Source organism: Agelaius phoeniceus, chromosome 12, assembly GCF_051311805.1.
Source record: "Agelaius phoeniceus isolate bAgePho1 chromosome 12, bAgePho1.hap1, whole genome shotgun sequence".
Classification (NCBI taxonomy): Eukaryota; Metazoa; Chordata; class Aves; order Passeriformes; family Icteridae; genus Agelaius; species Agelaius phoeniceus.
Window position 1 is genome coordinate 18,566,521 of NC_135276.1, and position 25,934 is coordinate 18,592,454.

The 25,934-nt window shown below is 42.8% G+C and overlaps 1 long non-coding RNA gene across 2 annotated transcripts in view; it reads right to left on the reverse strand.

Annotated features, from left to right (window-relative positions):
• Nucleotides 1–3,426: 3,426 nt before the first annotated feature.
• LOC143695083 (uncharacterized) overlaps nucleotides 3,427–25,934 on the reverse strand; it is a 126,388-nt gene continuing 103,880 nt past the window's right edge. Inside the window, exons 1-3 of one of the 2 annotated variants that reach the window (XR_013183991.1) lie at nucleotides 8,122–8,218; nucleotides 6,473–6,559; nucleotides 3,427–3,739 (exon numbers count right to left, since the gene is read on the reverse strand). This is a non-coding gene — a long non-coding RNA (uncharacterized LOC143695083). Of the gene's footprint in view, nucleotides 3,740–6,472; nucleotides 6,560–8,121; nucleotides 8,219–25,934 lie in introns of those variants that run through there. The other variant, XR_013183992.1, reaches the window with a different exon arrangement.

A 25,934-nucleotide genomic window follows, 5' to 3' on the forward strand; every position in this document is an offset into this window, starting at 1 on the left:
TCACTCACCACCCCCTTAGAGAGAGCAGCCAGGCACAAAAACTGCACAAACAACACAGAAAACTGAACAAGTGCCTCCTTGCCAGGGAATTCTTGTTCCAGTGTAAAGCTAAAGCCTGCTGCCTTGCTGAAATTCCTGCAGGTTCTATTTCAGATCTTCTAGGAAGTTATCTGAAGTGACAGAGCCACACAAAGGTGGAATATCTCTGAAAATAGCCTTTCAATACCTGTGAGAATAGAGGAAGCTGGGGAGGGAGGGCAGCCCTTGAAGCAAACATTTGAGCACAAGCCCCAGCAGCTTTCTGTCACCGAGACCCACCTCCAGCCCCTGCCCATTGCTGATGCTTTTCCAGGCTTTAAATCTAAATGGGTTTTTTCATGTGGTCCATAATAAGTAGAGGATGAAAGAGCCCACATGGAGCCTGTGCTGTAGTTGGGCAGAAGGTCAGCCATTACCTGAAAGCCACAGCAAACCTGGATCACCTCCTTTGGTCCCAGCTGAGCTCGTTGTCCTAAACCAATGCTGAGAAACAGCACAAAGTTAAACCACAAGCAGTGTGGTGTTAACAGAGAGAGAAAATGCTGGATGGCTTTCAGCTGGGGGAGGTTTTGTGCTGCCCTTTGAACCCTCCTGTGTCTCATCTCACACCTCCCATTCTGCCCTGCACACTGCTGTTAGCTGGGAACTGTGCACAGCTCAGCCCAGTCATGGCCTTTCCCCAGCAGCAGAAATCAGAGCAATCCCCCTGCCTTCAGTGCAACCTTCTCACCTGCAGAAACAAAGCAAGGGGCACTGCTCCTGCTGCAAAGCTTCGGGGAGGCTCGACCTCCTCACCTCCAGCCGGACTCTCCTCATCCTCCTGCTGCCCTTTGGCTGCTCCCGTGGCTCCTGCACTGAGAGACTCCAGCCCAGCACTGCCCAGCTGTGTGTGGGCAGCACAGCCCACTCCTTTCACCCCTTTCCCAACACAGAGCTCCACATCCAGCTGTGTATGGCAGCACAGCCCACTCCTCTCACTCCTTTCCCAACCCACAGCCCCACATTCAGCTGTGTGGGCAGCACAGCCCACTCCTCTCACCCCTTTCCCAACACAGAGCTCCACATCCAGCTGTGCATGGCACACAGCCCACTCCTCTGACCCATTTCCCAACCCCACATCCAGCTGTGTATGGCAGCACAGCCCACTCCTGTGATTCCTTTCCCAACCCACAGCCCCACATCCAGCTGTGTATGGCAGCACAGCCCACTCCTGTGATTCCTTTCCCAACCCACTGCCCCACATCCAGCTGTGTATGGCACACAACTCATTCCTTTCACTCCTTTCCCAACCCATAGCTCCACATCCAGCTGTGTGCGGCTCTGGCAGCACAGCCCATTCCTCTGACCCATTTCCCAACCCCACATCCAGCTGTGTGTGGCCATGGCAGCACAGCCCATTCCTGTGGCTCCTTTCCCAACCCACTGCCCCACATCCAGCTGTGTGTGGCAGCTCAGCTCACTCCTCTCACTCCTTTCCCATCCCACAGCTCCACATCCAGCTGTAGGACACCACCACCAGCTCTGTGGTTGGATGCACTTCCCAAACCAGGCTGTCCAAAACAAGAAAAGAAAGCATTTTGGCTCCTTGATTACTGCCAGGTATGCTGAACACTCAGAAAGCAAAGCCTAGCTGGCTGTGGTAATTAAGTGTGCCCCATAATTAAGAGCAGTGATTATAACCTGCCTTGGGGTTGCAGGGTGCAGTATTGGCTCAGCTGGCACCAGGGCAAATGGCCTTGGGTGGGATTTATGCACCTGGATCCCACTGGAACCATTAAAACCCCAAAAGCCAAGAGCTGAAGGACCCCTCCCCCTGCTGATAAAATAATTCTAGAACTCTAAAATGTTTCCTTTGGTTCTAAGTCATCATGAGCTAATACAGGCACTATTTTTTTTCCCCTACATCTCCAAGGTAACTCAATTGGCATCATGCTTCATACTGAGCAAAACCAGCAAAACCTCCAGAGAACAGGGGCCCCAATTAACAGATTCACAGCCTTTCATATCCTTGATTGCTGAAAAGGAAAAAAGAACATGGGGGATGTGTAATTCATGTGGGGATCACAGAGAATGTGACAGAGTCCACAGATAAAGCACAGTAGAAACCACACATTGCAGTAATTAGAAAAGCTGTTGTTACAAGACAGTGTCCAAAGGAAAGATTTTGACTTTTTGTGCCATTAAACTCACGTGTCCAAGCTGAGACCACTCCCTGCATCGTGTCAGATCCACCCCAGTGCTGGAGAGCCTGGGAAGTTCTGCCATCGTTACCAATGCCAGAAACTGCATTAATCCCCCTGAAAATGGCTCTTCTTGGATCCTGCATGGAGAAGTCAAAGCAGAAATGGCTCCAGAGAGGAACCCTTGGTGCTGAGAGGGTGCAATGGCTCCTTGTACCCCCAGCCCTGCCCAAACCAGCCTGGCAGTGGGGATTTCACCCTCCTGCAAGGGCAGCCACAGGGCCCAGGGCAGGGACAGCAGCCCAGAGCCTCTGCAGAGAGCTGGAGCCCCCCAGAGCCCCACACTGAGCTGGGCTCAGGGTGATTGGACACCCAGAAATCAAACTACAGTTATTTGTGCAAGGGTTTCCCTGTGGCTGGACTGTCCCCCTCTGTGTCACCTCAGTTTTCTGGGCATTGCTGTCCTGCCATCACTCCTGCCCTTGTGCAAGACCCATGGGGGCTCTCTCTCTCTTTCCTCACTTCTGTAACAAATCTACTTTTAATTGCAGTTGTCTCTCTTCACTCACACCTGGGGAGCTCAGCCCTCCCTCACACTCCTAATTCCCTTTTTCTGGCACTGGGCTCTTTGCTCTTTAGCAAACGAGCTCCTGAAGCAAAAGTAAATGAGTGCTGCACTCGCATCTCTGCTGGGCTGGAGTGGATGCAGTCCAAGGCTGGTTTTCTTCAGCTTTTTATTCAATTTTAGGCAAATTCCTCTTGCCACTGCAGCTCCTCCTAAATAGGTGGAAGATACATTAAACCATATATCCCTACATTATCCAAATCATTTGTCATCAATACACTTTCAATTAACCTTCCTCTATATTTCCTAGTATCAAAACCAATAACCAACTCTCATCATCACTCCACAACCACCATCAAACAAACATAGAATTAACCCCAGAACAAACCAACCCCCCAAAAAAACCCAAACAAAAATACCATGCTGATAAACCATCAATCACCCACAAAATTCTATGTTCTTGTAGCTTATGAGCAGTTGAACTCCATCATTTAGTGAAGGTATAGCTCATCCAAAACACAGCTAAATAATTAGGTGCATGAGATTTATTGTTCAAATCAAAGTAATAAAATATGTATACATATAAATATAAGCTGTTCAGGTGATGAGCTTCATTATTACACACACATAAAAAATAATAGGCTATTTTTAATTGCTTATTAAACAGTGAATGCTCATTAAAACCTCGGTTCATTAGAAAAAAAATAACATGCAATTAAACTATAGTAGAGACTAATTAATATGGGAATTGGGGCAATTCTGATACCTTTAAAGAGGTGGAAGTGGGGACAGTTGGCAGCATGGGCTTGTACCACTCATCTTGATGGGCCTGGCAGGTGCATTTCCCTCTACTCCAGGGCTTTGAGAAGGTTTTTGGTTCTATTTTTTGGTTTCAGTTCCAGAGGAAATAGAGGGGACTGAAATGGGATTTTTTTTCTGTGGGTCTTCACACAGTCTGGATAAAAGATAAAAGATAATAGATTCATCTATTCCCCCATAAAACACCTCTCCCTCTGTTTGTGCACAGACCCTCTCCTGGCATTCTGCATCTTTCCTTTAAACAAATAAATTTAAAATGACCTGAACAGAATTCTCAGCCTGCTCAGCCCCTCAGCCATGGATTTAGGAGATCCCTGTAGGTTTGTTCTTCCCAAAGGCTGCTGTGCCATGAGCCACTGTTCAGAGCTGCTTCCCAGCTTCCTGTGAGTCAGAAGACACTCACCAGGCACAGCCCAGGCTTTCAGGGGAAGGATTTTGCTGCATTTCTCATGGCTGAAATGACAGAAGAATGCTATATTTCTCAGCAAATACCACTGAGGGAGCCTGCTAACCTTTTTCTCTTCTTAAATTTATTTTTAAGGCCTCAATCCAACAGCTTTCCTGTATAGAGGCAGGATGTCACAGGCGTCCAGACAGTGAAGATTTGCCCCTTATTTTTGGTAGCATGAGCATCACAGAGAGAGGTGAAGAGCAGGGATTTACTGAGAGCAGCTGAGAGCACCCAAACCCAGGATGGCTTCAGACTAAAAGCCCAAGTTTGCTGCTGGTGCTCCCCCCTGGAATTTGGAGTCTTGTGCAGGTTGGTGGGAGCTCTGAGTTCTGCCCTGTGGAGGTCAGCCTTTCATTACAGAAAAACACAATTCCAAATTTGCTGCTCCCACCAGGACTGAGGGTGCTCACAGCACCTGCAGCTTGGCTGGGCCATGGTTTTGGGACACACCTGAGCCTTGCTTTACACCTGAGCACATTTATACAGCACGTTGTGAAAAACGCCAATCGCCTGTTTTTAAAGTGTTAAAAGTTTAATAGTAATAAAATGGTTATAAAAATAGGAATACAGTCAGAGTAATAATAATTTGGACAATTTGAATTAGGACAATATGAGACAATAGAGACAAAGACATCCAGGTACCTTTTTCTGGGCAGCACGAACCCAAAAAAGGACCCACATTAACAGAGGATTAACCCTTAAAAACAACAGCCTGTTGCACAGTCATACATCTCATCCATGATGCATAAATTCCATTCAAACACAGGATTCTGTCTGGGCAGTGTCAACTTCTTCCTCTGACTCCTGAATCCCACCTTCGAGGTGGGAAGAAGTTCATTTCTCCTGATAATGGAGCAATAAATCCTTTTTCTCTGAAAGATTTGGGTGTCCTGTGGCTGCAAGTCCTTTCTTTAAAAAAAAGTATCCTACATAGCACGGTTTCTATTTTGACATTTTTTATAACCTAAAACTATATCCACCACACTACTTAAGAGAATTAATACAGCATCACTTTCTAACACAACACATACAATATTCATTTTAACATTTGCGAAAAGCCAATGATAAAATACGCATTTTTCACAACATTTATACATTTATAAGCATGAGAGTGGGAAATCAGCTCAGCTTTGGTGCTGGAATGTTTCTCCCAGTTTGCAGAGCTGTAAATGCCTCTGCAGGATGGCACTCTCTGCTCTGGTGTGGCAGCATCTCCACCTCGTTTCTGGGTTATGTCTTTGATGGACCAAGTGATTATTTTTCAGCCAATGATCCAATTTACACGTAAAATAAAGTGCCCTCCAAAAAAACTGTGTTTTTTGAGCTGTGGTGAGGAGCAAAACCCATTCACAGGCACTCATTCAAGAGAGGTGTCACTGGCCTAACACATTCCCTTCTCCCCATCCCTCCCTTGTACTTCACTCTGTTACTTCTCTGTTAATAAATAAATAAATTCCCCGTCGGTGTAGGGCTGTGGGAGATGAAATAATTCATTTTTTTTCCCATGTCAGCAGCGCTGATGGAGCCTGGCAGCAGCTGAATCCTGGCTCGGGCTCCTGCTCTGTTTTCCTTATTAACGTTTTGCTTGGCTGTCCCTGCCAAAGTCCCCTGGCCATCTCTGAGCTCCGAGAATCGTCGCAAACATCGCAAGGTCCAAGTGTGAAATGAGCTGCACGGAGCCCCCCGGGATGCTGTTAGCAGCGGATTCCCAATAACCTCGGGTTCACAGCAAACACCAGGCACCTGCTCAGCGCCAAACACGCTCCTAAACTGACACCCAATTATCGCCGCATATTTTAGCATAATTTTTGCACCTTATCTAGGACCCACCATGAGCCTTGAAAGCCTGTTCATTAATTTAAAAGCAGTCCGCAGGAACCAAGACAAAAATGAGAGTATGTTGGACGGGAGTACACAAGAATCCTGGAATTTTAAGAGAATTCCGGAAAGATTTCTCTTGTGTGCTGCAATTCTGGTTTAGTTGGATGCCAATTGAGATAACAATTTGTAGAAGACAGGTGATTAATCTTAATAATTACCTCTAAGGGATCATAAGTATCTAAGAAAGATTTCCTTAAAACAAACAAACAAAACAAAAAAAACCAAAAACAAGCAAAAAACCAAAAAAAAAAAACCCCAAAAAACCCCAAAACAAAACCAAATAAACAAAAAAAAACCCCAAAAACCACAAAAAATCCCCAAACAAAACAACCCCAACAAAATATGAACAAAGACTCCCAACCTCCCAAAATAAAGAAATTAAGTTGAAAAAAGAAAAGAGTGCTCCAGAAACATTCCTTGTAACCACGGAATACCTTAAGCATTTAAAAATTATAGTCAATGTTTTTAGACTGGGGACCTAAAACTTAATGTTTAAAATAATTTTAAAAGTATTACACGCTTTCAACCATTACTTACCTTGTAAATAAATTTGTTTTTTCAACAGCCTGCTATAAAAATATAAGACAACTCTATTCATCCAGTGGCCCAGGAATGAGTGCAGCCCTAAAAAGCAAAATAACCCAACTCTTAATCATACATACAATATAGGGGCTGTGAAGGGAGGTGATTTCAAACTCAACTGATTTTTCCAGCATTAATTCAGAGTTTCTATAATTCCTGCAGCTGATGCCAGCTGTCTCTGCATCGTGGTTAATGATTCATGTCCTTTAACCCAGGTCCTCTCCCTGGGTGTTGGGCTCCTTGTGCAGGATGGGGTATTTGGATTTTGTGTTCATCCAGACAAACTGAACTCCCCAGAAGCCCCAAAGTGACTCCTTCTATTCACTCATTGCTGTGCCTGACCCTAAATCCTGCTCTTCACATCCTTCCCGACTGGGACAAGGGATTCTTCCAAGGAATGAGCATTCCTGAGGATGGCACGGAGAAAATTCACCGTGGTTGAGTGAGGAATATTGAATTTTTGGTAGCTGAATTATTCCCTGCTCCACAGGGAAATCTGTGTCTGAAAACAGCTTCCCCTGGTAGGGACTGCAGAGCTGAGCCCCCACACACCTTTATAAATGCTGAATAAATGGATATACTCCATCTGGGGCTGCCTTGCTTCAAGTGAAGCTTCTCAGGCAGGAAAGCCAGATAATGGAGCCAGGTAATTTGCCTCCAGCAGGCAGGTTAAACCACAAATAAATATTATTCTGTATTATGTCCCAAAGTATTATTGAAAATAATACCTGAGCTATTATTCAGAATGTTTTCTCCTGTTCCAGCAGGAAAATATACCTTTGTATTATCAATGCAAGAAGTGCTGGAACTGCATTAAATAAGTTTTTATGCCATCATAGCTGGGACAGATTTTAGCAGGGAACAGTTCTGGCTACCAAACATTGGGATGAGCAGGAAGGGTCTGTGCTGCTGTGGCCTTGGCTGTGTACAGAGAGCCAGGGATGGTTCAAGGACACAATTCCACCTTGGAAGAGCTGTAAGGGCTGCTTTGGGGTGCAGTCTGACAACTGTGCCACTTGGAACCTCCAGGTAAACACACATTCAGTGATACTCATAAAGGGATTTTATTCTGATAGGCAGAGGAAAGATCTGGAAGCACGAACCAGGAGACTGCACATTTTTCCTGAGAACTTTCTTTTTAATTTTTATTCCTCTTGGACTTCCCCTTTTCCCCTAAAAGATTACTTTTTTTGAATAGTATATTATTTTTTATTATTTTAAATTTTAAATTTAATAATAATTAAAACATTATAAATAATAATTGAGCTCCAATAATCCTTCCCTGCTTTCTTGTTGGCACTTCAGATCCACGTTCCCCCTCCACATCTGCAGTCAGGCAAGTCCCACTGACACCAGCACCAGATTTTTAAGGGAAAAAATGTGTTCACTTAAGTGTTAATTGCCATTAGCTGCCATTGTTTGCCATGTTCAATAACTTGTATTATCTTCCCTGCCACGCTTGTTCTCTCACCTCTATTACTCATCCTCTGTTAACTTCTCTCTCCACCTCATTTCTGGGTTATGTCTTTGATGGACCAAGTGATTATTTTTCAGCCAATGATCCAATTTGCTCATAAAATAAAGTGTCCCCCCAAATGACTCACGTTTTCCTTCACTTCCAATAGCTTAATCTGTCACTTCTAAACGCTGTTTTCTAATGGAGCATCTCATTTTCTCCTTTCCTCTCCCTCCTTCGCAGCCACACCAGTTGCAGCCTAACAATGAAGGAGATGGATTGATTAAATGGATGAGTTCTGCATGAAACTGTTCCAACTGGAGAAACATTTAATGGTGGTTAAATATTACACACTTGTACACACTGCCTGAAAAATGAGCATGACTAACTCAGCAGTCAGAGCCCTTTGAAAATGCCTTTCTGGGCAGGATTGGGCACGTTTACTGACATCAATTTTGTCATGCCAGCTCTAATTAAGCCTGTCTAATTACTTCTCTTACAAGGCTTTCAGGTTGAGCATATAAATTCCTGGGGCCATTATCTGCTGTAGGTGCAGAAATGTCCTGTAGAATAGCAGGGAGGAGAGGTCTGGAGGGAAGGTTAACACTTTTCATTAGAGAATATGACATAGCTGGGGGAGCAGACAAGGTTTTGGACACACAGGTCCAAAATATGCTAAATATCAGTGAGGAATGAGTTCACCATGGGTCCAAAAGAATGCTCCTTTTTTTTTCTTCTTTTTTTTTTTTTTTCTTAACTCTCTCAGCTGGTCAGATAAAATAAGTAGAAAACTTTTCTGCCTCATATTTTTTGAAGTCTGAAATCACTGCTACATAGAAAACATATCCAGTGAGAAAAAGCAGGTTTTAGATGAAGAAACTTCTCTTTTATTTGGTCTGTTTGCAGCAAGGAAGAAAGCAAATAAAGGAAATGAAATGGCTCCTACTCACACATCATGTTGCCCTGGGAAATCTGTAATTCTGGTCTGCAGAATGGAACAGATCCAGGAATAAATGTCACCCCAAAATTGTCATGAAGGGATGAAGAAAGGGAAAGGGAAAGGGAAAGGGAAAGGGAAAGGGAAAGGGAAAGGGAAAGGGAAAGGGAAAGGGAAAGGGAAAGGGAAAGGGAAAGGGAAAGGGAAAGGGAAAGGGAGAGGGAGAGGGAAAGGGAAAGGGAAAGGGAAAGGGAAAGGGAAAGGGAAAGGGAAAGGGAAAGGGAGAGGGAGAGGGAGAGGGAGAGGGAGAGGGAGAGGGAAAGGGAAAGGGAAGAAAGGGAAAGGGAAGAAAGGGAAAGGGAAAGGGAAAGGGAAAGGGAAGGGGAAGGGGAAGGGGAGAGGGAGAGGGAGAGGGAAAGGGAAAGGGAGAGGGAAAGGGAAAGGGAAAGGGAGAGGGAGAGGGAAAGGGAAAGGGAAAGGGAGAGGGAGAGGGAAAGGGAAAGGGAAAGGGAAAGGGAAAGGGAAAGGGAAAGGGAAAGGGAAAGGGAAAGGGAAAGGGAGAGGGAGAGGGAAAGGGAAAGGGAAAGGGAAAGGGAAAGGGAAAGGGAAAGGGAAAGGGAAAGGGAAAGGGAGAGGGAGAGGGAAAGGGAAAGGGAAAGGGAAAGGGAAAGGGAAAGGGAAAGGGAAGATTTTTCCCACCCCACTGGGTATCTTACACTGTTTGATGCACAGGTAGGCTATGAGGGCACCTGAAATTCAGCTCTTGCTCAGCCTTGCCAAGAATAAGATCTTACAAAGAAAGAACAAAACAAAAACCAAAAACCAGAAGTGCCAGTGCTTGAGGTGACACAGGTGGCAGCAGCAGCAGGGAGGAATCTGCCCTGACTGCAGGTACACAGTGGCCATGAAAACACAGCATCAGCTTCCATCAACCTACACGGGATTATACAGAATTATTCTCCATGAAATCCTCACCCTAAGGTGCAAGTGGTGTTGAGTTTGAGGGTTGAATTACAAGGAGCAGTTTCTTATCTTTCCCTGCTGTTGCTCACAGAAATGCTGCCACCACAGCTCCTGCACAGCTCACCAAGCCCTAGAATTGTGATTTCCATGTGTTTGACCAGTTGGAGAGGCCAACCAGGGCTGAAAGTACTTAAAGTAAGAAATACAGGGAGCAGGAAGCAGGAAGCAGGGCCCCAAATTAATACCACTTTGCAAGTTCATGTCCTAATTTAAATTGGGGGAAAAAGAAGCCATAAACTTATTCTCCTGAGTTCAATTGGGAACAAGGTTGGGCTGCAGGTAAAACTTAACTACCACATGGCTTTAAACAGTTATTGCTTGAAGGGCTGGTGCCAGGATCACAGTTAGTTCCTATTTTATAATATTAAAAAAAAAAAGAAAAACCACCATCAGCTCCCCCTTTAAACCCCACACACAGAGGACTTGTTAACGTCTGTAAAATGCACACATTTAATAGCAAAAGGCTTTTCTTGTACACATTTACCATAATTTAGTCTGTGTCATTACTTGAATGTTGCCATTGTCGCTGTTTTACTGTGGCCTTGGCTTTTCTAATTTAAATACCTTTGTTGGAATTGAATTTGTTGGGGAAAAGCAGAATATTTGCAACACACACTGTATTCTGATCAAACTGATAGCAAAGCCAAAGCTTTCCAAGTTCCAATCATATTCAGCATTGCTGTGGTTTTGTTTTAAGTGCAGAAACATAATGAAATAATTCCATACCATAAAGCTTGATGAAAGTGGCAATTAAAAAGGAATAGATCTGATACATCCTGCTCTCCACATTACCACGCTCTGTAAAATGTAAATCACCAGCCCCAGCTCTAAAGCTTTCCCTTCCCGTCCTGATTAGGCAAATATTGAAAACAATAATCATTTATCACTGAAGTGAGCCTTTACCATGGAGCAGAAATGGAATAGCCACTGTGGATGTTCCGTTTTCCACAGCAGACTGGCTCCCACATTAGTGGCTATCAGCACATTCCATGTCACTCCATCATTGTCTTTCACTCAAATCCTACATTTGTGGGAGCAGATGGAAAGTTTGTTTAAATTAATTGAAAGCATGCTGTGCACAGCTTGTGGCACCAAGAACACACGAAGAAGAAAGGAAGATGCATCAATTTCCTTTCTAAGATACCTAAAACTGTGAGAAGAGATCTCTGAAGAAATCATCAAGATATTATGCTGCCTTTTTTTTTTCCCCCTTAAGCAAGCTACCCTGCTTTGATTTTTACAAGAGGAGGATGCAGCAAAATTGGCCATGTGAAAAATAAATCTCCCTGGGGTGATTCACAATAGAATGACCCAGAGAAACCTGGCACTGTTGGGGTTGCCCACAGTTCTGGGCAACACTGACAAGTCTGAAGGTTAATTACCTCTTGATCTGTTTTGGATAATGTTGCTTTTCTTATATTTGGGTGCTCAGCTCTTCTTCTGTCATCACTGAGAAAATCCAGGGACCTTCTCTCTGCTCTGAACCAAGAGACAAAGATGCCACCAGTGCCAGCATCACCTGTGCTCCTCAAGCTGAGGTTTCAGCTGAGCTCCTCTGCAGCTTCACAGGGACCAGCACGTGGCCATTCCTCAGCAGGCCCACAGCTCCAAAACCACCTCATCAATACATAAATAAATAAACAGAATAAATCAGAGCTCCAAAAACACCCCATAAATAAACAGAACAGAATGAGTCAGTTCACTTTTACAGCTTTCTGACTGAGCTAGAGCAGAAAGGTTTATCATGTATTTAGTCCCATTTCTTTTATAATATAATATATATTATATAATAAATATAATATATATTTTATATATTATATTTATGTATTTTTATAGTATTATTTACATATATATTATATATATAAACTATATAATAAAAATATCCCAAGTGTTTGTTTCCCAGTCAGATGAAATGGGAGTTTGAGGGAAATGCTCCTAAGGTGGATGGCATCTGTTTGGTTTGTGTGCTCTGCTCTGCTCAAAACCTGCAGGAAAAAAGGTTTGGGTTTCCATCCATTGGCCCAGACCAAGGTGAGACCCCCTGGCCTCAGCAGGTGCTGTTCCATCTTGTAAAGCAGCTGCAAGTGCAGAAATCAATGAGGAAAAGCAGGGAAAGCAGTTCTGGGGTGCAAGGTGGGGAAAGGCAGGCAGGAATGTGCAGCACAAGCCCTGAGAGCGAGAGGGAGCAGAGGCAGCTGAGCTTTAGGAGTGATGGAGAGAAAACAGCCCCACGTCCCAGGGTCACTGGGTTATCTTATGGAAAGTCCCTTTGCCAGGATTTCTTCTCCTGGCAAGATGAGAAGCTTCAAAGAAAAATTAAAAATAATAATTCTCTGATTTGCTTCTCCATGTTTTGCTCCTCTGGAATGTGATTTGGAGAATTGTTTACTCAGCACGTGAATTGTTTTAACTTAATGACCAATCCTAGTCCAGCTGTGTTGGGACTCTGATCAGTCACAGGTTTCTATTGTTCATTCTTGTCTGGCCTTCTGATGTCTCCTTTCTCTTTCTTTAGTATAGTTTTAGTATATCAATTTCATATCATATCATATCATATCTATGATAGAGAATATAGAGTATGTAATTAATATAATATGATATAATATGATACTATAATATATAATATAATATAATATAATATAATATAATATAATATAATATAATATAATATAATATAATATAATATAATATAATATAATATAATATAATATAATATAATATAATATAATATAATATAATATAATATAATATATCAGCCTTCTGAGAACTTGGAGTCAATTCTCATCTCTCACCTCGTCCTGGGGACCCTCACAACACCAGAACATTCCAGCAGGACTGGAAATTGGAACTGCTGCAAACAGGGAATGCACTGGAATTTGTTGGACTGAGGAAGGCCCAAGGACCCTGCATGGAAATGGGGAGAGAGCTGTCATTTCAATCCATCTTGCTGAGTTTTCTCTGTCTCAAATGTTCCAGTTTGCCTTCAGATAAAAGCTGACTTGTGAGGTTTAGTTCCTTTTGTTCACCTTGGTGCCTCTTCCTTCCTCTCTTTGGTGTCTCCACACGAGACTTTGCTTTTCTTCTCTGAAAAGGTCAAGAGGTAAGAAGAAGGTGGGAAAACATTTTTTTACATTTGCTTTTTTTAGTCTTGAACTCCTCCAAGGCTGATGGGGAACAAAACTAAACCGAGACCCTTCTGGGTTTAGAAAAGTAACAATTCGTCTGTAAAAACTCAAAGAAAAAAAAACACATCCCACATTTTTTTCCCAAATTAGTCAGGTTATTTTGTACTGAGGCAGTGATGCCCTCCCCAGTCTGAGTGTGAGTATTGACCCTGTGCAGCTGGGGCCTTATTGCTCCTGGTCACTGATGTATTTTATCACCTCCACTCCTGGCAAATCAAACACAACTCCAGCAACTGCACATGAAGAAGATGAAATAATGCAAACCTTTCCCAATCCTACCGGTCTGACCTCATCTTGCATCTTTCCAGAGAGACTTCAGACCTTGCAGCTGAGCCCATCTTCCTTTATTCCAAGATCTGATGACATCACTTATATTTACTTGTGTTAAACATCCCCAAAATTATACTCACAGAAGATTCTATAAAAATCTTGCAGCCTGTATTTTTCCCAGAGCTATCTTGATATCTCCTTGCTTTCCCCAAGTCTTTTATTTAAATTCTTTCCTTATTATTTTTATGCACTTCCAGCTTTGTCCTCTAAACTGTGGTGCCTGCAGAATTTTCACTTTATTTTTACACAGTCCAGGTCTTTTATGGGCGGCTAAGCCAGCATTTTCTTCTGTTCTTCAACCTGTATCACAAGTTTTTCCTTTTCCTATTTAATTCACAGCAAAATCATGCTCCTTCCTGCATGCCAAACTCTTTCACTCATAAACAAGATGCAGCAGCAGAATAAAAGGGAAAATTTGGCTCAGAGTTCACAACTTCTCTTTGAGCACATGACAGGTGTGTTAGCTCCCATTAGGAAAGCCTCTCTGGAAATTCAGAGGATTGCACAGGTAATCACTGTTTGATTAATAATTTACAACACCAACAGGACAGAAATGAAAATGGGGGAATGACAATCTCCAAGCAGCTGTGGGCCTGTCAAAAATGGTAATTTTGTACCCTTTTTCCTGTGCTCGGGCACTGCTTAACCCCATGCTGAGCTGCCTTTCTAGAACACAGCCCCTGCAACTCAGGAATAATTAGAGAGTCAGAAAGGAACCAGGAATGCTGCAGAATTAACTTCCCACCTCCTAGTGTCACTTGGAGATTAATTTACCTAAAAACTAATTACCTGACATGCCACAAGCACAGAACCCCCAATGAAATTAAAGGGAAAAAAAATAAGAAAGAAAAAAAGAAACCTCAGAGCTTAACCAGAATTTTCCATCTCCAAGTCTACACACAAGGAAGATCAGTTCTTCTGAGAAACCCCAAAGTCTGCTTTTACTGAGGAGAAAATGGAACTGTGGGGCAGCAGGAATGGAACCCCTCAGCCCTTTCCCTGACAGGAAAGGAAACATCAATACAAGAAATTTCCTTCTGAAGACAAAGGTAAAATCTGCCCTCAGGGGGGCAGGGTTTAGGCAGGGGAGGAGCTGCCCTTGCACTGGGGCTCCACATTGAGCCCCCTCACTGAGTTTGCCAATTATGCCAGACTTGGAGTTTCCAGAGCAGGGCTCTGGGGATGGTGCCTTGGGAAGGCTGAGCTGGAGCAGAGGCTGGGCAGAGCTACAGAATAAAGCAGGGATTTATTAAAAGGATCTCCTCAATGGATCCACCTTGGGCAGCACAAGAGCCCAGCCAGGGCTGCACCCAAGGTGAACCAAAATGGTCCCAAAATGAACCCAGGATGAACCAAAATGATCCCAAAATGCACCCAAGATGAACCAAAATGGTCCCAAAATGAACCCAAGATGAACCAAAATGCTCCCAAAATGGTCCCAGGATGAACCAAAATGGTCCCAAAATGAACCCAAGATGGACCAAAATGGTCCCAAAACGAAGCCAAGATGAACCCAAATGGTCCCAAAATGAACCCAAGATGAACCAAAATGGTCCCAAAATGAACCCAGGATGAACCCAAATGGTCCCAAAATGCCCGAGCGCTCCCGGGGTCTCTCCCTGGGATCAGTTCTGCTCCATTTGCATCTTGCAGTTCATTGTCCCATTCCAGCTTTAGCCCCTGCAGTCCCATCCTTGTTTTTCTCTCTCCAGCCCACGGGGTTTGTGCTCCTGGGCTGAGATTTGGATCATTTGTCCTTGGTGCCCAGCTGGAGCAGGAATTGTTTTGTCTCCCTGCTCTGTGCACAGAGCTCAGCATCCCCTGATGTGAACCCAGACCCACACACTAAAGCAGCACAGAATGTGAGAAATAGAAAAGCCCAAACCTGAGGTATCAGGGTAAAAAGGCTCCTCAGGTGTCTCCCAAAGGGTTCCCTCACTCCTGTGCCAGGCTGAGCCCAAAGTTAATCTCAGCTCACTGCCCCACTCCGTGCTTCTTCTTGTGCCATCTCTGCACAGCTCTGATGGGGTGTTGGAATCTGAAATGTAGGGAACTCTTAGAACTTTGGGCTTGTAAGTTAAAGCCTAGAATTAAGCAGAGGATTTGATTTGAGACTTCAGAAAAGGCTTCTAAACTTTGGTGCTGGAAGCAAGAATGTAGATTTATAGTTTAAAGCAGAAACATCTTAAGCTAAGTAGAAGAAAGTTTAGAGTTTTAGAGTATAGTACTGTAAGTTTATATGTCAAAACATGATTAGCTAAGAAAGGTTACACTGTAGCATGAGTTTATAAGACAAAATAGTGAAAGATTAAGTCAAAAAGATAAGCATCCTTGTTAGCAGTGTTTTATTAGTCAATAAATCCTTAAAAGGTCTTGTAACTAGAAACCTTGGGATCTTCTGAACTATTCAGTGAAGATGCGAGCTGAACTCGCCCTTCCTGCTTATGTAGAAGATAAAAAAAAATAAACCACATTATCTCAAATAATTCAGAGGTCCCATCTCAAATTCTTTCAGAATTCCTCACAACGGGAAAACATCCTCCTTGTTAAGCATTTATGCACTTTCATAAACTCATACTTTTCAAAAGGTAACAGCTTTAGTCTGTTTGATTTCTAGAAAACTTCAAGGCAAAATTCTCCACTCCGTCTCTCTGCCTTTGAAACTGGAGATGCCCAACAAAAAAAAAAAAAAAAAAAAAAAAAAAAACAAAAAAAAAAAAAAACCACCCAAAACTGCTTGAAATCCTTGGTTTGTGTCCCCATGTGCTCAGAACCTGCCACTGCTTTGTTCTTGGAGGGTTCCAAACCTGGCAACCTGCACCTTCATTTTATCCATCTCCAGCTGCGAGGCACACGCTGCTTTTGCTCCTCTCTGTGTCATATGATGCTACTTGAATTCCATTTTAAACCCCAGCCATGTTTCTTGGGGTGCAGAAGCAGTATTTCCTGCATTCAATTCCAGTTTCTTTATGGGATAGTTGTTATGCATGGCTGATTAACAGGCCCCAAGCTATACTGAACCTGCTACCCACAGTAAATTGTTCTTTCTGTTGCTGCTGTCATCTCCTTTAAAATATCAAGCTGTTTTATAATTAAAGAGTCCCTTGAAGGTCTTGTTTCACTAAACAATCATTCCTTCCACCGTGTGAAGTCCTTGTGCTAATAAACAATTAAACACCACATATCATTTCTCTTGTCTCAAGAATCAACCTTTTATGGAGGACCCACTGAGGCAAAACCCGAGATGTGATGCTCAAAAATGAAATTTCAGCATGTGCTGCGTGGCTCAGGACTAGATCTGCTCTTAATCTGCACATGGGGTGGGTTATAGAAGATTAATCGCTCACAGGAGTGCTCAGAAGCTTTCATATGTCACCAGAAGATGGCTGGAGTTACTTATCTCCAGCAGCTTTATCCTTAATTACCTTGCTCGCTGATAATTCCAAATTTGGGATTCAATGCACAGTGAAAATCTCCTGTTTTAATTACAGATTGTAACTTTGTTATACAATGTGTTTTCTATGATAAACGGCTTTTCCTTGAACACTATTTTGGATATTTTGTGGAAAAGGCAAAAGCTTTAAAAGTTTTACGCTATCAGAAAGTTTTTTTCAGAATTTTAACATTGCAGAACACAATTCAGGGATGCTGGGGCTTATGCAGGAGTGTACATATATTTTTTCAGTCACTCATAACACTGACTATAATTTCATTGTTCTGGGCAAAAAAAAAAAAAGAGTAATTGATGTGGTCTTTTTAATTTTCAATGCAATTTAATTAAATTGTTCCTTTTAAAGTGATAAAAGATAACCAAATTAGGAAATTGGATCAATTTATGGTCTTACATCACCTATGAAACAGGTTTTTAATCACTGTTTTAATGAGTTACACTTCGGCAGCAAGTTTAAATTTGTAAATATTTGATCATAACAGCTCCTGGCTCTGGGTGTGTTTGTGCACCAGGATGTCTTATTTTTCTTTTCAGGTGCTGCTTCCAGTACAATTTTAGATAGATTCCCCAGCTGATAGAGGATGTCATCATTTTTCTGAAACACTGGAGGTACAGCAATCTGTGCTAGATATGAATTTGCCCCAAAGACATCAGTTTTTCACATTTAAGAGCTTTCTCTAAGACAAAATAGATCAGACACTGCAATCACCACATCAGTATTTTTTCAAATTACTCTGGATGCTCACCTGCCTTCACCTCTAAATGCCACAGAGCCCCAGTTTCCCACTGGTGAGTGCATTCTGCTGATGGAATTCCCCGTTAGAAAATCCTGCCCTTTCTCCATTTTCACTCTCTCCCACATTAAGTCATTTACAAATCCGTGGCCTGCTTCACTACAAACACACACACGACAAATTGCTGAATTGCTGGGGCCTTTGCTGTCCAGAAACAGCAAAGAAATAAAGAAATAGAGCCGTGCTTAAAATACCCACTATTAAAAATATCCTTCAAGGACCACAAGTGAACCTTTCATCACCTGAGAAATGATTTTTCTTGTTTCGTTCTCTGCTTTTTCCAGTGGCTGTTGGCTTTTCAGCATCCTCCAGTTTGCTGTGGTTGGGTTGAAACTGCTCATTCCACTTCTGGAAGTGCCTGGTGGCAATGCCTGTGGAGCATCCTGCTTCCTGCTGGGGGATCCACATCCTCAGAGGGTCCTGCCACCCCTGGCTCAAACCCTCACACAGCAAAAGTGTTCCCACAAACAGCCTGGGGGCCTTTTGCAGCAGCTTTGGGATGGGAATTCACCTGGCCAAGCCCCAGGATGATGTTGCTCAATGACCCAGGTGTGCTCAGAGGCAGCCCTGGAACAGGACACCCCATCTCTAATTACTCCTCCCTCTGCTCCGAATTCTGGTCGCTTTATTCTCCCCTCATTTCCACCTCTTTGCAACAGACATAGCAATAAATTTGCACCTCATTTCCTTAAAAGCTTGCCCACTCACTTTTCTGGCATTTTATGTTATAGATAACTCTACTACCAACTCCTGTTTTTTCCATAAACTCCCTAATCAACAGGAGCACCTGAAAGCACTTGCAGTACTTTGCTAGGCCCATCTCTGCTCAGCTGGTACGTATTTTAGCATGCTAAGCACATCCAACAGGGTAATGGAGTTTTGTTTCTTCCCTCCCAGGAGTTGCATAACAATATTCCTGCACTCAGCAATGACACCCAGCTCTCACTGCATTTCTGTGCAATGGCAAAGTTTCAGCTTTCTTCTTTTTTTTTTTTTTAATTCAGATCACATTACAATTTTTATCCATTTTCTGTCTCCACCCAGGAGACACTAGAGCACTTCTCCCAAAGGTAAAGGGTTCTTCCAGCTACATGAAAACCCCATTATTCAATGCCAGACCTCGTTCCTTCAGGTCTTTTTGTCTTTATGATCACAAACTTTTCATCCATGTCTGCCCCCACGGTGTGAGATTCTGTCATTAATCCTTTCCCTTCCCCTTTCTGGTTCTCAGGATGCTTCCCTGCCTTGTTTTTGGCCAGAGGGGTTTGGCAGAATGTCCAAAGCAGGGCAGGCCATGGATCAGCAGTTCAGCAAGGAAGCAGAGCCAGCAATGCAGGACAGAAGTACACAGAGGTGGGGACAGCTCGGGAGCTTTGGATGGAAATCTCCTTCTGGGAGCCAGGAAGGAGAAGGAACCCAAAGCAAACCTTGGCAGAGCTCCCAGCCCTGCATGGCTGGGCAGGCAGAGCAAGCATGGGTTGGAGACATCCCATGAGCCAGCTCCCAGCCCTCTGTCTGCCCTTTCCACCTCTGCATTTTCTCCTTCACAGCCTTTCCTGCTGTCTCTAGAGAGGAGCAGTCCATGGCACAAACTCCAGCACAAACCCCACGGGTGCTGCTGTCTGAGCCTGTGCCCTGCACCCAGCTCTGCCTGTGCCTTCCCCCAACAAACTCATTTCCAAACACACAGAACCCTTGGCACGACATCTCTCCTCCCTGTGCTCAGCTCAGATCATCCATCCTTCCCAAAAACCCACCCTAACCCCTCCTGATCCTCCAGTGGGCTCAGCCCTGCCAGCACAAAAGGGCACGTCCTGAGCATGGTGAAAATGCCTGTGCAGATGTGGCAGCAGCATCCTGCAAACCCAGGGGCAGAGCAGCCAGCCCAGGCCTCCAAAGCTGAGGCTCTCTGCTTAGAAAATATGTGAGGCAGATTCCAGAAGGAGATCTGTGAGTATGTTCCTTTACTTCCAGAAAAGTCATGTGTGATGTCATGAAGGAGGAAAACAAGCGCCTGACGTCATTAAATTAACCCCATTCCAATACATCATTCAATTAACCCCATCATTAAATTAACCCCATTCCAATACATCATTCAATTAACCCCATCATTCAATTAACCCCATCCCAATACATCATTCAATTAACCCCATCATTAAATTAACCCCATTCCAATACATCATTCAATTAACCCCATCATTAAATTAACCCCATTCCAGTAAAAATCAGTAGGAGCCCACAGGTCTCCAAAGCTGAGATTCACTGGTTGGAAAATATGTGAAGCAGATTTCAGAAGGAAATCTGTATGTTCTTTTATGCTGCTTCCAGAAAAGTCATGTGTGATGTCATGAAGGAGGAAAAAAAGCACCTGATGTCATTAAATTAACCTCATTCCAATACATCATTCAATTAACCCCATCATTAAATTAACCCCATTCCAATACATCATTAAATTAACCCCATCATTAAATTAACCCCACTCCAATACATCATTAAATTAACCCCATTCCAATACATCATTAAATTAACCCCATCATTAAATTAACCCCATTCCAATAAAAATCAGTAGGAGCCCACAGATCTCCCAAACTGAGATCCTCTGCTTAGAAGATATGTGAGGCATATTTCAGAAGGAGATCTGCGAGCATGTTCCTTTACTTCCAGAAAAGTCATGTGTGATGTCACAAAGGAAAAAAACAGAAACACCTGACATCATTAAATTAACCCCATTCCAGTAAAAATCAGTAGGAGCCCACAGGTCTCCAAAGCTGAGATTCTCTGGAATCTTCTCTTGGAAGATATGTGAGGCAGATTCCAGAAGGAGATCTGTATATTCCTTTATGCTGCTTCCAGAAAAGTCATGTGTGATGTCACAAAGGAGGAAAACAAGCACCTGACATCATTAAATTAACCCCATTCCAATAAAAATCACCAGGAGCCCACAGATGAGGGAGTGAGTTGGTGATTTTTTTTAACATTGCTCTCCTCTTTCAAAATCCGTCTGAAAATTGATTTTTTTTTTTATTTTAGTGGGGATTTTTGAAGGTGTACAGCAGGTACAGAAGGTGTATATTCCCTGTAAACCACAGTGGAAAAGTGCCCTTCAACAGCTAAATGCAGTGTACTGTAAGTGAAAGAAAGGAGTGAGGAAAAGGTTTTAGAATTCTTAACAACTATTGAAGAACAAAACAAAAAGCTGCTATATTTTAGAAGAATGAGTCCATCTACTGCCCATCCATGAAACACCAGCTATTTACATCACCTTGTCTAGAACATGAGTCACCAAACTGAAAAAAAAAAAAAAAAAAACATAAAAACCAAACCAAAATCCATCCAAATGAGCAGTTTGGCGTTCTTAGTGTAAGAACAAAGCAGAATTTCAGCGGTGAACTCTCAAGAACTGTTTGGATTACAAATACAGCAGGCACGGACCAGTTTTCCTTTGGAGCACAGAGAGCCAAATGAGTTATCACAGACAGAAAAATCACATCAGACACGAGGAGTTCTGCCCCCAGGTTTGCTCTCCGGGCTGATGCTGAGCGTGTTGGCAGAAATCTTGCACCCGGAATATCAGAGGAGATTTGTAAGAACATCCTGCCAGGGAAGGGCTGGAGCAGCTGTCCAGGGCTGAGCTCTCATGAATTTTTCTTTCAGGGACCAAATGACAGTTCAGGACCTCTGGGACCTCGTGTGCCTTGAGCTACAGCCAGGATTTCGAGTAAAAGCCATTTCTACCTTGACTGGAGGCTTAGAACCACCACTGGCGACCATCAATTCTGCTGAGTGAGGATTGTAGATACATATTTATTTGTTTATAAAATACACATATATACTGGCATATGCACAGGGCTTTGATGGCCTGGCAGAGGGAAATCCCAAAGGCAGTATTTTTTAGCAGCCTAATGCTGTAAAAAAATTTTTTACAGCATTAGGCTGCTAAAAAATACTTTAAAAATTTTTCCTTTTTTTTTTGTTCAAGACAGAAAAAAAATGGGGGAAGAGAAACAGGAAGATCTTAAGCTAAAAATTACCTAAAAACATATCAGATTTAAATCAAGAGATCCACTTCTTGCTACTCTGTGACACTTCAAGTCTTTTATTTTTCTTTTCTTTCTCAGCCCTCCCTTTATTTTTCACCTTTGCTCTCCATTTCTTTGTCCTGTTTAATTACAATCCTCCTAAACCTGGACATCTCTCTCTCCTGCTCCAGTCATTCCTTGAATACTGACTAGGAGGAGAGAGCAAGGAGTTGCTCCTGGCTGCTCTCAAATGCTGATTTCAGGGAATGCTGAATCAACCACAGCCACAGCAGAGCCAGGAGGGGATGAGCAGCTCAGCTCTCAGGAGAAACCTGGCTTGCAAAAAAAACCACAGGGGAGGCCCCACAAGAATGAGAAGGGCAAATATCACACCCAACCCCACAGAGAGGTGGGAAGGAAGGCACAGACAGCTGGGGATGAGCTAATTTATCTTCAGTGCCCAGAAAAATTCTGGAAGAAAATATAAAATATTAGAGAGCGAATGCGGCAGCGGCAGGGGAATAAATAACTGACAGGGAATGGTGATATTTTTCAGGAATCCATCACGTCAAAATTGTCTGGTTTCCATCTCTGGCAAGGTACCTTGAGCAGGAGATGCCATACATTTGAAATTCGGGAGGACTGAGTGAGATTAATAATTCCTGCTCAGCAGCAAATGCTCAAAGCTGTCTCTGAAGGATTGATGCTGCAGGGGCTGCTTGAGGTGCCCCAGTATGTGGCACCCTGTGACAGCCAGGTGCCAGCTCCCCTGGGGGAATTTTAAAAGCTTTATCACAATAAAAAGGTTATAAAAATAGTAATATAATTACTATTAATTTGGTAATAAAATAGTTATAAAAATAGCAATATAATTACTATTAATTTCAATATAATTACTATTAATTTGGTAATAAAATGGTTATAAAAATAGCAATATAATTACTATTAATTTAGTAATAAAATGGTTATAAAAATAGTAATATAATTACCAGGTGCCCAGAGCAGAGCTGCTCAGGGAATTCCAGATTGGTTTGGGTTGAAGGGACCTTAAAGCCCACCCAGTGCCACCCCAGCCATGGCAGGGACACCTCCCACTGTCCCAGGGTGCTCCAAACCCCATCCAGCCTGGCCTTGGGCACTGCAGGGCTTGTCTGGGCACAAACTGTAAAAACAATGCAAAATCAGCAGGTAAATAAATAATTCTGGGGAAGAAAGGGTGATCCATTGAACTAGTAAAACAGATAAATACTCCAAAGTTTATCAAATTTGTTAAATTTTATCAATTTGTTAAAATGACAAACATTAATTAAGCTTCATTTTGGAAGGAAAATTCAACCAGGCAAATACAGCAGGAGCAGGAGTTGAGCAGGACAGGAGACATTCTGGAAAGGAAAAGAGAAGGGGCCACACAAAACAAATTCATCTTGTGGTGGAATTTACAGTCCTCAGCTCAAAGCTCTGACAGGATCACATCTTTTAATTATGGATCATTTACTGATGAAAAAGTGATGGGTGGCTCCCAGTATGCAATCAAAGCTGAACAGCAGTTCTGAGAATCTGGAGTTTTGGACTTTCTTTTCTGCAGGAGCAACACTGGGAATTTGTATTATCCCACCTTATCCCTCAGCTGCTCCTATTTAATGAAACATCCCCTGTAATCTCAGGAAAAGGGGTTTTCCCTCTTGCAATAATTGAAAAGTCTGTGAGAGAGGCTTTGGGGAAATTGCTTCAAAATTAACAAATAGATTAATGAGTTTGCTTAGTTAGGTGTACCAAACTCACCTTGAATATTATCCCATAATAATTATGGGATAATAATTCAAACTCACCTTGAATATTATCCCATAATAATTATCCCATTTCAGTGCTCTATCCAGAGGGTTCCAGAGCTCTTTCCTTAGATGATAAATCCCTTGAGGCAGGACCCAGCTCATGTTCCTTTGTCACTCTGTCAATCCCTGTCCATTGGCACCTTAAGCTGCTACTCCAATAAAAACAAGAATAATTTTTCTACCAAAAAGCTCCCAGCCATTAAAGAAGAAGCAGAAGAGCTGACCCAGCACCACCCTGATGGAACCAAAGGAGGCATTTTTGTGACCGCCTTATTTCCATAATTCTCCCAGGTTAAGGTCAGTGCTGCCATATTTAATTCCCAGGAGCTAAAACCCCGAATATTGCTGCCATTGTAACAAAACAAATCCCTCCACCAACCTCCCTAAAGCTCCTCCAGCTGCTCCCAAAGTTAAGCTGAGCACAGCTGTGGCGCTGGGAGGAGTTTGACCCGAAGCAGGCTGTGGTGCCAGCAGATTTCTGCATTTATCTCCAAGGTTTGTAAGTTTTTATTCCCCACAAAAGCATAACTTAATGTGCCTCTGCCATGCTTTTCACTTAACTTCTACTGAGATAGCTCAGAGTGTATCTAAAATGTTACATAATCACCTCTAAGTTGTGATTCTATCTCCCCACTTCCCCTTGGCATTTAGCAAATGGCATCTTTGTTCATGTGAGTCACGTTCTTCCCAGCCACGGAGCCTTTTCACAAAAAAAAAATCAAATTAATCTTATATAAAAATCAGATTCTTACTATGAATATGCCCAATTTCATTGAATTTTTTTTATTGCTTTCTGCTCACAGGGCAAGGCAGTGAAATATAACTGAAATGTCAAATGAAATGTATGGCAAAGAGATTAGGAGGAAACTTTTAGCATTTGTTACAGATTAATATGTTAATTACGGCTTGTATTGTGGAGAAAGATTAAGTATCACCAAAGTAAATTTATTTTTAACCAGCTTTATTCCTCACACTTCATAAATTAACCAGCAGAATACATAATGGGGAAGGATTCCAGCACTGAGATTGCTGGAAATTATGCAAAACTCCAAAGCATACAGGGTTGCAATGCAGATAATGTCTGTGCTTTAAAATAAGCACTTCATCAAAGGGAATTAAGCCTCCTCCAGCACACCTCATTTCCCAGGCTGCTTTTAGGGATCTCTAACTTTGCCACAATGGCAATACCAAAAACTGATCAATATTTTAAGCTCTAGTTTTGGCTTGTGTTGCATTAAGGGTGTTAGTCTAAGCCTAACAATGCAAACACCCACCTGACATTAAAAATTTGCTGAGAGAAGCAGCTACACCTGTAAAATTAATGAAAAACCACGAGGGGATGCAGCCCTGAGCCCTAGAACAGCACAGGCCAGAGATGCTGGTGCTGCATCAGCTCCTCGTTCATTCCTGGGTTTGTTCCGTATGGACAAATCCCCAAAAGCAGAATCCAAAACAGCACCCACAGTGAAGAGGTTTGGGGGTTTTGCCATGGATTTCAGAAGAAGAAGGGGTTTGAGCCATATCCAGATTCTCTGGACTCAATGGGTGCTAAACCAACATGAATTTTTCCTTTGGTTTGAGCGGATTTGGAGATTGGCTCACACAGACCATGGGGTGGGACCCAAAGCCTGATCCTCTCCAAAAGCACAGGTTTTTGTATCTCCTATAAATTATCTGCTGCACCATCAGTACCAGCCCTCGTGCTCAGGATAAACCAGAAATGGGAAATACAACACTGTGGGATTTATAGAGCAGCCAATGCAATTTACATCAAAACTCACATTTGGATGGTATTTGGTTAACTCCTGTTCTGGGCAAATTTCTGAATATTTTGACACTTTGAGTATAACAAATAATTTCCCCGTGTTAAAAAGTATTATTTTGGTAACAAGAAAAAGGAAATGCTCTGCTAAATCACAGGTCCATCTGTCAAGAATAATCCTAACAAAATAACAGCAAATTTCAAACTCATTAATCCTGTAGCTGGTAATTACTCCAGAAAAGAATGATGTTCCTATCTTTTTGAGGATTTAGAAGCCTATTTGTTGCATTTTTTTTTTAGAAAGTACCTCATTAGATTCTGGTAAAATATTAATTTTACTTTATTTTGGGGACAAACCTGTAATCTAAACTTACAGGTGTGATGTCTGGAAGTGCACCAAGGTGGTGAGACCGAACAGGAACAGCATCCCAGCAGAGCAGCCAAAATCCTGAGTTCTGAGTTCCTCATCGACCCCTTTTCCTCAGTGAGGCCTCCCCCGTGTGCAGGGGGATAGATCCTGCTGTTAATTGTGTTAATTGTGTTTGCTGGATCCCTGGACTGAGTCAGGAGCCCTTTTGCTCCCGGTGCTCTTTCAGCGCATTCAACAACCCCTCACGAATTCTGACAG